Source organism: Lycorma delicatula, chromosome 13 (genome assembly GCF_047948215.1).
Source record: "Lycorma delicatula isolate Av1 chromosome 13, ASM4794821v1, whole genome shotgun sequence".
In the NCBI taxonomy this organism is placed as follows: domain Eukaryota; kingdom Metazoa; phylum Arthropoda; class Insecta; order Hemiptera; family Fulgoridae; genus Lycorma; species Lycorma delicatula.
Genome location: NC_134467.1, coordinates 40,187,868 through 40,201,351, shown reverse-complemented (window position 1 = coordinate 40,201,351; position 13,484 = coordinate 40,187,868). Strand labels below are relative to the sequence as shown.

General features: G+C 31.6%; 1 protein-coding gene across 1 annotated transcript in view; it reads right to left on the bottom strand.

Annotated features, from left to right (window-relative positions):
- LOC142334062 (uncharacterized) overlaps positions 1–13,484 on the bottom strand; it is a 101,558-nt gene that overhangs the window by 58,468 nt on the left and 29,606 nt on the right. The window lies entirely within an intron of this gene.

Below are 13,484 nucleotides of genomic sequence, written 5' to 3'. Positions count from 1 at the left end.
TCTCCCGAGATATGGTGTAAGGGAAAGGAGAACCAAAAAGAATATTTTCGTCCACAACAGGAAATTGTATATCAAGAACGAGATATTGAAGGAAAGAGAGCTTTTCAGGGTTCAATTATTATTTATTAGTATTATTCTCATAACCATTATTCCATTTTATACAGGGGCTCTTCCCCTTAGCCGACTAGTTTTTCAATAAAAATTTTATTATTATTTTAAAAAAATAATATTAACAATTTTTTTAGTAGAATAATTCGTAAAATTTGATTAATCAAAACTTCTATAACTCGAACATTAACATTTTCCAGTTCAGACAGGGGCTCTTCCCCTTAGCCGACTAGTTTTTCAATAAAAATTTTATTATTATTTTAAAAAAATAATATTAACAATTTTTTTTAGTACAATAATTCGTAATATTTGATTAATAAAAACTTCTATAACTCGAACATCACCATTATTCCAGTCCAGACAGGGGCTCTTCCCCTTAGCCGACTAGTTTTTCAATAAAAATTTTATTATTATTTTAAAAAAATAATATTAACAATTTTTTTAGTAGAATAATTCGTAAAATTTGATTAATCAAAACTTCTATAACTCGAACATTAACATTTTCCAGTTCAGACAGGGGCTCTTCCCCTTAGCCGACTAGTTTTTCAATAAAAATTTTATTATTATTTTTAAAAAATAATATTAACAATTTTTTTTAGTACAATAATTCGTAATATTTGATTAATAAAAACTTCTATAACTCGAACATCACCATTATTCCAGTCCAGAGAGGGGCTCTTCCCCTTAGCCGACTAGTTTTTCAATAAAAATTTTATTATTATTTTAAAAAAATAATATTAACAATTTTTTTTAGTACAATAATTTGTAATATTTGATTAATCAAAACTTCTATAACTCGAACATCACCATTATTCCAGTCCAGACAGGGGCTCTTCCCCTTAGCCGACTAGTTTTTCAATAAAAATTTTATTATTATTTTTAAAAAATAATATTAACAATTTTTTTTAGTACAATATTCGTAAAATTTGATTAATCAAAACTTCTATAACTCGAACATCACCATTATTCCAGTCCAGACAGGGGCTCTTCCCCTTAGCCGACTAGTTTTTCAATAAAAATTTTATTATAATTTTAAAAAAATAATATTAACAATTTTTTTAGTACAATAATTCGTAAAATTTGATTAATCAAAACTTCTATAACTCGAACATCACCATTATTCCAGTCCAGACAGGGGCTCTTCCCCTTAGCCGACTAGTTTTTCAATAAAAATTTTATTATAATTTAAAAAAAATAATATTAACAATTTTTTTTAGTACAATAATTCGTAATATTTGATTAATAAAAACTTCTATAACTCGAACATCACCATTATTCCAGTCCAGACAGGGGCTCTTCCCCTTAACCGACTAGTTTTTCAATAAAAATTTTATTATTATTTTTAAAAAATAATATTAACAATTTTTTTTAGTACAATAATTCGTAATATTTGATTAATAAAAACTTCTATAACTCGAACATTACCATTATTCCAGTTCAGACAGGGGGCTCTTCCCCTTAGCCGACTAGTTTTTCAATAAAAATTTTATTATTATTTTAAAAAAATAATATTAACAATTTTTTTAGTAGAATAATTCGTTTTTTTTTTTGTTTTTTTTGTCTTCAGTCATTTGACTGGTTTGATGCATCTATAAACGCCAAGTATGTCGGTTTGTTTTTCTTTAATCTTCCTTCTACTATTAATCTGAGGCCTAAAATTGCTTCCCTTGTCCCTATACTTTTCCTGAAACCAAATTGATCTTCTCCTAACACTTCTTCCATTCTCCTCTCAATTCTTCTGTATAGAATTCTAGTTAAGATTTTTGATGCATGACTAGTTAAACTAATTGTTCTGTATTCTTCACATTTATCTGCCCCTGCTTTCTTTGGTATCATGACTATAACACATTTTTTGAAGTCAGACGGAAATCCCCCTTTCCATAAATATTACACACCAGTTTTTATAATCTATCCTCACCTGCACTGCGCAGTAATTCTACAGGTATTCCGTCTATTCCAGGAGTCTTTCTGCCATTTAAATCTTTTAATGCTCTCTTAAATTCAGATCTCAGTATTGTTTCTCCCATTTCATCCTCCTCAACTTCCTCTTCTTCCTCTATAACACCATTTTCTAATTCATTTCGTAAAATTTCTATAATTTCTAATAATTCGTAAAATTTGATTAATCTAAACTTCTATAACTCGAACATCTCCATTATTCCAGTCTAGACAGAGGGCTCTTCCCCTTAGCCGACTAGTTTTTCAATAAAAATTATATTATAATTTTAAAAAAAATAATATTAACAATTTTTTTAGTAGAATAATTCGTAAAATTTGATTAATCAAACTTCTATAACTCGAACAAATTTAATTTTCCATTTTTATTTTATTTAAAATGATTTAATTATTTTTAACGACTTTTTGAAGAAAAGTATTAATTTCGATCGCATGGTGTGAGTGGAGAGGAATGCATTTTCTTTATATTTTGATTTATCATGAGTATCAAAGTACCAGTCACATAATTTGGGTTTTCCTTGTTATAATTTTATATATATAAGCTTATATATAACATTTTGTGGGACGAAAGTTTCCAAAACTACTAAATCAATTTCATTGAAATTAAGGTAAGTTGTAGTAGTGCATATGAAGTTGTGCATGTGAAAATTTCAAGAAGATTAATTTAATTATTCTTAAGTTACACTGAATTTAAGGTCGAATTTATTGAAGTATGGAAATAGCTTTATAGTGCATATATTAAGGAAGATAATTTTAGAAATTTTATGGACTCGGTTAAAAATGAAATCAGAATTACAAGAAAAACTAGTAAATTTGGCGAGGCTTTTGATTAGAGTTTCTTGACAAAATTAAGTGAAGGGATACCACAATTTTTTTCTAGCAATGAAATCTATTATAAATTTCAAATCTAGCAATAGCGAAGCATTGCCGTGTCTGCTAGTTTATTTATATAATAATAGTTTCTGCTTACCAAAAATATCTAATAATATATTCGAACGCTTTCGGATCAGTAATCCATCATCAGGTACATTGATATGTTATAATTATAATTACTTACTTTAAAATATCATTAATTGTACTAACTTGAATTTTAAAAATAAAAATTATAAATATAGGAATTGATCGTCAAAAGGTGTGTCAAAAGTAATGTCAACTTTAACCGTCATGTCGGTATGAAAGTGTCAGTTGTTCTGTTGACATGACGGATAACGGTGACATTATTTTATCTTTTGACGATCAATTCTTATATTTATAATTTTTATTTTTAAAATTCAATTTAGTACAATTAATAATACGTGAAGTAAATAATTACAACACATCAATGTTGCTGAGGATGGATTACTGATCCGAAAGCACTCAAACATACTATTAGAGGTTTTTGGTAAACGAAAACTACAGTGTCCCATATAAAATGTAACCCATCAATCACTCATCCATGAAATTTCAAAAGTCAAGCTTACTCCCCTACTCGTTACTGAAATGGACTCGTCCAACATCTGCACATCGCGGCGACGCAGTAGAACACTACCAATATTAACAACAATGCGATCATAACGTTCAGTGTATTGCAAGAGACATGGTGGTGGATTCGCTAGATGAACGTGTTTTCATTGTCGAGTCGTACTTCAGTACGAAATCAGCAGTGGCAGTGCAAGATTTGTTTCGCCATAAGTACCCGGATAAACCGGCTCCTAACAAAACATCAGTATTAAGGTCAGTTGCAAAATTTAGACAGAACGGTACTGTTAATAACAAGGAACACAAAAGATCTGCGTCAGTGTTGAATACAGATACAATCACTGAAATCAAAGACCGATTACTCGCCTCGCCAAATAAATCGATCAGACGTTTGTCTGCTGAAATTAATTTGTCTAAATCGACTGTTCATCGGGCGACCAAACGATTACAATTACGACCTTATTGCGTTCAAACGGTTCATCGACTTCTTGAACCCGACAAAGAAAAACGGCTACAATATTGTCAACGGTTCCGTCGATTTCTGCCTGAGGGAATTAACGTTATGGATTCGTTATTTTTCACAGATGAGGCACGGTTTCATTTCGATGGCTATCAAATCAGCTAAAACAGTAGAATTTGGAATATCCCCGCGTTTATCACGAAAAACAATTACACCCGCAGAAGTCGGGCGTGTGGTGCGCGATATCGCGGAAGAAAATAATAGGTCCTATTTTTTTCGAGTACACCATTAATGAAGAACGATATCAGGATATTTTATTTCAGTTCATCGCAGTTCATTGTAAAATTTACAAGAAACGCTGTAAAAAGAATTGAAGCTTGTACTCAAGAAGACAGCGGCCAGTTCCAACATTTACTCTAAATGTAAGGTAATGGATGGTAATAATAAAAATTACATTTACATTTACACATGCCTTTTTATTATTTCAATACCTACCAATATAAGATTGGGTTGCGTTTTATATGGGACAACCTGTATTTAAAAAAAAAACTATTTTTTTAAATATAAAATTGTTAATATTAAACACCAGGAGAATTGTATCTATACATATATAAAAATCAATGTTTGTTTGTCTGTCTGTTCCAACTTAACTCGAAATCTTCCGGACAGATTTGTTTAAAATTTTGCACACCTACACTTTGAAGCCCTGCAGTGAATATAAGCTAATTTTTTTGAACCTCCGACATAACGAAATTTAAATCACTTTATTTCTTTCTTAAAAATTATTAAATTTTCTAAATGACTTTGATTTAGAAGAAAAATTTAATTTTTAGCTAACATATTTTTGAATCGATTAATTTTGAAAAGGGCTGAAATTTTAACGTACAGTTATTCCTAAGTTTCAATTGATTAAGTGCACATGCATATGTAATTTTTACGATTCATTCATTTACAATTTTTTTTACAGCTGTTTAAGAACATAAATAAATAGTTGCTTTTGTTTATCATGTATGTGTTACTATTTTAAAGCGTGTCAAATATTTAAATGCAATCTATTAAATGTTGTGATCTTATTTCAAAATATCATATCGTGCCTAAAAGACATTCTTCAATTGGGAGAAATACAATAAATTATATAAAATAAAAAGATTGACCACCACGGGAAACGCAAGTAAACATATAACGCGAGCGAAGCTGCGAGTTACATGAAAAGAAAAATTTTTGCAAAAGAAAAGATCCGCTAGGTGGGGCTGGGGTCGAGATCATCGAAAAATTGTATTTATGGTCCAAAATTTGGCTAAATATATATATATTAGTTACGTGAAAAGAAATATTTTTCCAAAAAATGGACCCGTTAAGTGGAGCTGGGGGTCAAAATATTTCGGAAAATTGTGAAAATTTAAATACAAAAAAGCACGTATGATCAAAACTGTTCGTTCGGCAGAGACTGAAGACGAAAGACAGTCAAGATTGGAAAGCGAGCGAATATACACAGCCCGATCCCGTTCGACTGAAACAACTGAGCGACGAGAAATGCGATATACCACCGTTACTGTATTTTATAAAAATAACAAATACAAAGAAATTTGTATTTATATGTAAATTATACTTTTTTTTTGTCTTCAGTCATTTGACTGGTTTGATGCAGCTCTCCAAGATTCCCTATCTAGTGCTAGCCGTTTCATTTCAGTATACCCACTACATCCTACATCCCCAACAATTTGTTTTACATATTCCAAACGTGGCCTGCCTACACAATTTTTCCCTTCTACCTGTCCTTCCAATATTAAAGCGACTATTCCAGGATGCCTTAGTATGTGGCCTATAAGTCTGTCTCTTCTTTTAACTATATTTCTCCAAATGCTTCTTTCTTCATCTATTTGCCGCAATACCTCTTCATTTGTCACTTTATCCACCCATCTGATTTTTAACATTCTCCTATAGCACCGCATTTCAAAAGCTTCTAATCTTTTCTTCTCAGATACTCCGATTGTCCAAGTTTCACTTCCATATAAAGCGATACTCCGAACATATACTTCCAAAAATCTTTTAATTAATTTTTGATGTAAACAAATTATATTTCTTACTGAAGGCTCGTTTCGCTTGCGCTATTCGGCATTTTATATCGCTCCTGCTTCGTCCATCTTTAGTAATTCTACTTCCCAAATAACAAAATTCTTCTACCTCCATAATCTTTTCTCCTCCTATTTTCACATTCAGTGGTCCATCTTTGTTATTTCTACTACATTTCATTACTTTTGTTTTGTTCTTGTTTATTTTCATGCGATAGTTCTTGCGTAGGACTTCATCTATGCCGTTCATTGTTTCTTCTAAATCCTTTTTACTCTCGGCTAGAATTACTATATCATCAGCAAATCGTAGTATATTTTATCTTTTCACCTTGTACTGTTACTCCGAATCTAAATTGTTCTTTAACATCATTAACTGCTAGTTCCATGTAAAGATTCATTAGTTATGGAGTTATTAAGGCAGGATGATATAAACCTTTTAGTAACGTTACAAATTTCTGTTCTCGTACCCGTATGTTTCGGTGTGAATTTAAAGACGTTTTACGTCAAAAATAGAATATGTTATGTTAGGTTTATTTTCAGATGTAAAATCAAATAAAGATTTGTTCTCTATTTTGGAGTCATGGTATGTAACTGATTATTAATAAATATATCGTACTTTATTTGTTTAGTTTGAACGATTCCTAGATGAATATATCTCGTTTTTAATACGATTTTAAATGTTTACCTATTTATATATAAAATCTCTACTATTTGATATGGTTCGCGCAATTAAAATTTTAAATAACACGTTTTCAGTTTGAATAAATTATAGTCTAACCTTTAAATATTCTGTTGCTTCATTATTTACGCCACCGCCAATTCTGTACGATTCATTAGCTAAGCAGTTAAAATATATCGCAATGATTGTACATATTTTAAAATTCACTTTTCTATGATTAACTATTGGAATATTATTTATAGGTTCTATCAGTCTGTATTTTGAATATATAAACTTTAATTTTCATGTAAACAATACTGAATTATTTCAGGTAAAATAAATATAAACTGCAGTGAATAGACTATACTTTTATTTGTGTTTTTTTTTTTCATTGTAAATAGTGGAAAATAAATAGCGTAAATAAATGTTACAAAAATATTAATTAAACATCTACGGAATTTTTAAATGCTTCATTTTAAGAATAATTAAATATGTACATAAATTTATTAAATATGTAGTTTATAATTTATACAATTTAATATGTATGGTAATTACTGTTTTGTATTTATTAATTTAATATTTTGTAATAATAATTGATCAAGAATTTAAAATAGTTTCCCTTGATCCTTCCAGGCAAATATTGTAGTTGTTTATTTTTATTATTCGATAACGTAGACTGGAATAAAATGTTCAGCATTTTAAAAATTAGGGTTCAAATACAGAGATAGAAGAACAATTGCTAATATGTACAGGAACAGCAACAGTAATAATTGAAGAACATAAGAAAGAAGCCGTAATAAGAAAGGGAGTCCGACAAGGATGTTCCCTATCCCCGTTACTTTTTAATCTTTACATAGAACTAGCAGTTAATGATGTTAAAGAACAATTTAGATTCGCAGTAACAGCACAAGGTGAAAAGATAAAGATGCTACGATTTGCTGATGATATAGTTATTCTAGCCGAGAGTAAAAAGGATTTAGAAGAAACAATGAACGGCATAAATGAAGTCCTACGCAAGAACTATCGCATGAAAATAAACAAGAAGAAAACAAAAGTAATGAAATGTAGTAGAAATAACAAAGATGGACCACTGAATGTGAAAATAGGAGGAGAAAAGATTATGGAGGTAGAAGAATTTTGTTATTTGGGAAGTAGAATTACTAAAGATGGACGAAGCAGGAGCAATATAAAATGCCGAATTGTAAATGCTAAACGAGCCTTCAGTAAGAAATATAGTTTGTTTACATCAAAAATTAATTTAAATGTCAGGAAAATATTTTTGAAAGTGTATGTTCGGAGTGTCGCTTTATATGGAAGTGAAACTTGGACGATCGGAGTATCTGAGAAGAAAAGATTAGAAGCTTTTGAAATGCGGTGCTATAGGAGAATGTTAAAAATCAGATGGGTGGATAAAGTGACAAATGAAGAGGTATTGCGGCAAATAGATGAAGAAAGAAGCATTTTGAAAAATATAGTTAAAAGAAGAGACAGACTTATAGGCCACATACTAAGGCATCCTGGAATAGTCGCTTTAATATTGGAAGGACAGGTAGAAGGAAAAAATTGTGTAGGCAGGCCACGATTGGAATATGAAAAACAAATAGTTAGGGATGTAGGACGTAGAGGGTATACTGAAATGAAACGGCTAGCACTAGATAGGGAATCTTGGAGAGCTGCATGAAACCAGTCAAATGACTGAAGACAAAAAAAAAATTTTATTATTAATGTTATAGCAAACTTATCAACCCCTTCCAGCTTGATCACATTTACATAATGTTTTAAATAAATATTAATTTATTTCTTAATTCAAAAGAGAATAATAAATAAAATATGTATAAATTAATTTTTTTTTAAACTTTTTTGATTTATCTAAACTTTTAATAATAAATTTACAATAAAACTTCTATCAAAATTTCCAAAAATAAACCTTACGTAAATTTTTATTGCCGGACTCCGTGGCGCGAGTGGTATTTGTGTTTCAACTGGAGGTCCCGGCTTTGAATCCCGGTCATGCATGGCATTTTCACACGCTAAAAATCATCATCTCAAGTAGTATGAAATCCGCAGATTCAATATCAGGCCGACCAGTCCTGAGCCAAAGTCACTGATCCAGAGAATGTGCGTAACTTATTCAATACATAAATATATTATTCAATACATTTTATTAATTTATTTGAATAAGTTACTCGGGTTCTGGATCAATTTATTGAAATCGATTATCCCCCTTTCGCTGAAAGTAATGATGTCCGATTTTTAAAAATTAATTTAAAAGTAAAACTGTTAACCGAATATGTTTTCAATTCATTTCGGCAACAATTTCAACAAAAAAAAAAATGTTGTGAAAAGGGCGTAACTCGAGAATGGGTGGACTTGGCCGGATGAAACTACCGGAAAGCTACTAAAGTACCCTTTGATCAATCGGAAAGTACCCTTAGGTTAAGCTTTTCAAAATCGCGTTAGAACTGGGCTAGGACGCATCGTTTTCGAGATACGCCCTATTTTTAAAATTCGGCAGAATCTTTTTTAATGTAATAAATAATTTATTTGTATCATGGATCAATCTTCTTTAATGTATTTGAATAAGTTACGCACATTCTGCATCAGTTTAAGGTATTTGAATAAGTTACGCACATTCTGGATCAATTTATTGAAATCGATTTTCCTCTTTCACTGAAAGTAATGATGACCGATTTTTAAAAATTAATTTAAAAGTTATTAAAACTATTGACCGAGTGGTAAAAAACATATTTTCATTTTATTTAGGCACCAATTTCAAAAAAAATGCTGTGAAAAGGGCGTTACTCGAGAGCGAGTGGACTTGGGTGGATGAGACTAGGGAGGATCGATTCAACAATTCGGATCGTACGGTGAAGAATATCAAAATCGCGTTAGAAATCGGCTAGGACGCATCGTTTTCGAGATACGCCCTATTTTTAAAATTCGGCAGAATCTTTTTTACTGTAATGAATAATTTATTTGTATCATGGATCAATCTTCTTTAATGTATTTGAATAAGTTACGCACATTCTGCATCAGTTTAAGGTATTTGAATAAGTTACGCACATTCTGGATCAATTTATTGAAATCGATTTTCCTCTTTCACTGAAAGTAATGATGACCGATTTTTAAAAATTAATTTAAAAGTTATTAAAACTATTGACCGAGTGGTAAAAAACATATTTTCATTTTATTTAGGCACCAATTTCAAAAAAAAAATGCTGTGAAAAGGGCGTTACTCGAGAGCGAGTGGACTTGGGTGGATGAGACTAGGGAGGATCGATTCAACAATTCGGATCGTACGGTGAAGAATATCAAAATCGCGTTAGAAATCGGCTAGGACGCATCGTTTTCGAGATACGCCCTATTTTTAAAATTCGGCAGAATCTTTTTTACTGTAATGAATAATTTATTTGTATCATGGATCAATCTTCTTTAATGTATTTGAATAAGTTACGCACATTCTGCATCAGTTTAAGGTATTTGAATAAGTTACGCACAGAGAATCTTTTGTAATGTAATTAATAATTTACTTGTATACTGGATCAATCTTTTTAATGTGTTGAATAAGTTACGCACATTCTGGATCAGTAACCTTGGCTCAGGACTGGTCGGCCTGATCTTGAATGTGCGGTTTTCATACTACTATCTCATCCTCTGAAGCGATACCTAACAGTGGTACCGGAGGTTAAACAAAAAAAAGTGGGGTAAATTTTTATTGATAGTACATTTTTCAGCAGAATTTCTTTTAGTTTTTCCGTTTCAGATATTAAACGCAGATAAAACAAATTATTTTTTTGGAAAGTGGTTTTCGGTGGGGAGCAGAAAAAAAATGATTTTTTTGAAGATTATAAACTTTTTCGTGTACAATTATTTTCCCATTATATAACCAACAAATAACCAACGAAAGTACAGAGTGTCCCATATAAAACGCAACCCATTAATCACTCATCCATGAAATTTCAGAAGTCAAGCATACTCCCCTACTCTTTACTGAAATGGACTCATCCAACATCTGAACATCGCGGCGACGCAGTAGAACATTACCGATAGTAACAACAATGCAACCATAACGTTCAGTGTATTGCTAGAGACAAGATAGTGTTTTCGGTAGATGAACGTGTTTTCTTGCAGTACAAGATTTGTTTCGCCATAAGTACCCAGATAAACCAGCTCCTAACAAAACATCAGTATTAAGGTTAGTTGCAAAATTTTGAGAGACCGGTTCTGTTAATAACAAGGAACACAAAAGATCTGCGTCGGTGTTGAATACAGATACAGTCAATGAAATCAAAGACAGATTACTTGCCTCGCCAAATAAATCGATCAGACGTTTGTCTGCTGAAATTAATTTGTCTAAATCAACCGTTCATCGGGCGACCAAACGATTACAATTACGACGTTATAGCATTCAAACGGTCCATCGACTTCATGAGCCCGACAAAGAAAAACGGCTACAATATTGTCAACGGTTTCGTCGATTTCTGCGTGAGGGAATTAATGTTACGGATTCGTTATGTTTCACAGATGAAGCACGGTTTCATTTGGATGGCTACGTAAACACCCAAAACAGTAGTATTTGGAGTGCCGAAAATCCACGTTTATCACGAAAAACAATTACACCCGCAGAAGTTGGACGTGTGGTGCGCGATATCGCGTGAGAAAATAATCGGTCCTATTTTTTTCGAATACACCATTAATGCAGAACGATATCAGGATATTTTATTTCGGTTCATCGCATTCTTGGAAGAGGAAGATAGACACTGCTGGCTACAACATGACGGTGCGACATCGCACTACGCAGGTTCAACTTCTGATTTCGTCGAGGAATTCTTTGGTAATCGTGTGGTGGCCACCAAGTTCTCCAGATTTGATTGCGGCGGATTTTTTTCTACGGGGTTACCTCAAAGAAAAAGCCTACATCAACAAACCACGTACACTTGAACAACTGAAAGTCAATATTGAACAAGCTGTATTAAATATCCAGCCACAAACTTTGAAAAAAGTTGCAAGAAACGCTGTAAAAAGAATTGAAGCTTGTATTCAAGAAGATGGCGGCCACATCCAACATTTATTCTTAATGTAAGGTAATGGATGGTAATAATAAAAATTACATTTACATTTACACATGCCTTTTTATTATTTCAATACCTACCAATATAAGGTTGGGTTGCGTTTTATATGGGACACTCTGTATAACAATCTTTTTTTTTAATTTTGTTTTGCATATAAATTTTGTCTTATATATGTGTATGTGTGTATTTGTGCGCGCGCGTATTATTTACGCGTACATTGTAAAATACCAAAAATACATTGAAAGCTAATAATACATTACAAACAAATACTTTGATATAATAATGAATTTATTCCATTACATGTGGTGGTAAGCTTTTCAATAAGTTTGAAAATTAATGATAGAATAAAAAATAGGAGATGTAGTAATCGGTAGAATTAAAATATAATCAAAACATAATTGGAAATGTTGTTTACATTCGTACTTCATTCAGTTTTCAGAAAAACAAATTATATCTTCTGATAACAATTAAAATAAATTATTTTAACAGATAATGTATTCGTTGTGCGGTAAACAGTTGGTATTTAATAATTCAATACCATCAATCATTGCCAATATTGATTTAATATTTAAAGGGAATATTTATTTTCAGCGGGATTAATTTAAATCTTCAATAAAATTGCCCTTTAAAATTAAATATTAAGTAGTGTAAAAACAAAGACAATATATTTTTCTACAGATTCAAAAACTTATTACAACTATATTACTAATTTTTAAAATCTTATTTTTAACGATATTATGAACTTACGGTAATGTTATTTGACAGTAAAAATACAGGATGTCTCATATAAAACGCAACCCAACCTTATATTGGTAGTTATTGAAATAATAAAAAGGCATGTGTAAATGTAAATGTAATTTTTATTATTATCATCCATTACCTTACATTTAGAGTAAATGTTGGAAGTGGCCGCCATCTTCTTGAATACAAGATTCAATTCTTTTTACAGCGTTTCTTGCAATTTTTTTCAAAGTTTGTGGCTGGATATTTAATACAGCTTGTTCAATATTGACTTTCAATCGATCAAGTGTACGTGGTTTGTTGCTGTAAGTTTTTTCTTTGAGGTAACCCCGTAGAAAAAAATCCGCCGCAGTCAAATCTGGAGATCTTGGTGGCCACAAGCCTCGACCGATAACACGATTACCAAATAATTCCTCGACGAAATCAGAAGTTGAACCTGCGTAGTGAGATGTCGCATCGTAATGTTGTAGCAGGCAGCGTCTGTCTTCCTCTTCCAAGAGTGCGATGAACTGAAATAAAATATCCTGATATCGTTCTGCATTATTGGTGTACTCGAAAAAAAGTAGGACCTATTATTTGATTCCGTGATATAGCGCACCACACGCCCAACTTCTGCGGGTATAACGGTTTTTCGTGATAAAAGTGGGGATTTTCAGCGCTCCAAATTCTAATGTTTTGGCTGTTTACGTAGCCATACGAATGAAACCGTGCTTCATCTGTGAAAAATAACGAATCCATAAATTTAATTCCCTCACGCAGAAATGGACGGAACCGTTAACAATATTGTAGCCGTTTTTCTTTGTCGGGCTCAAGAAGTCGATGAACCGTTTGAACGCGATAAGGTTGTAATTTTAATTGTTTGGTCGCCCGATGAACAGTCGATTTAGACAAATTAATTTCAGCAGACAAACGTCTGATCGATTTATTTCGCGAGGCGAGTAATCGGTCTTTGATTTCAG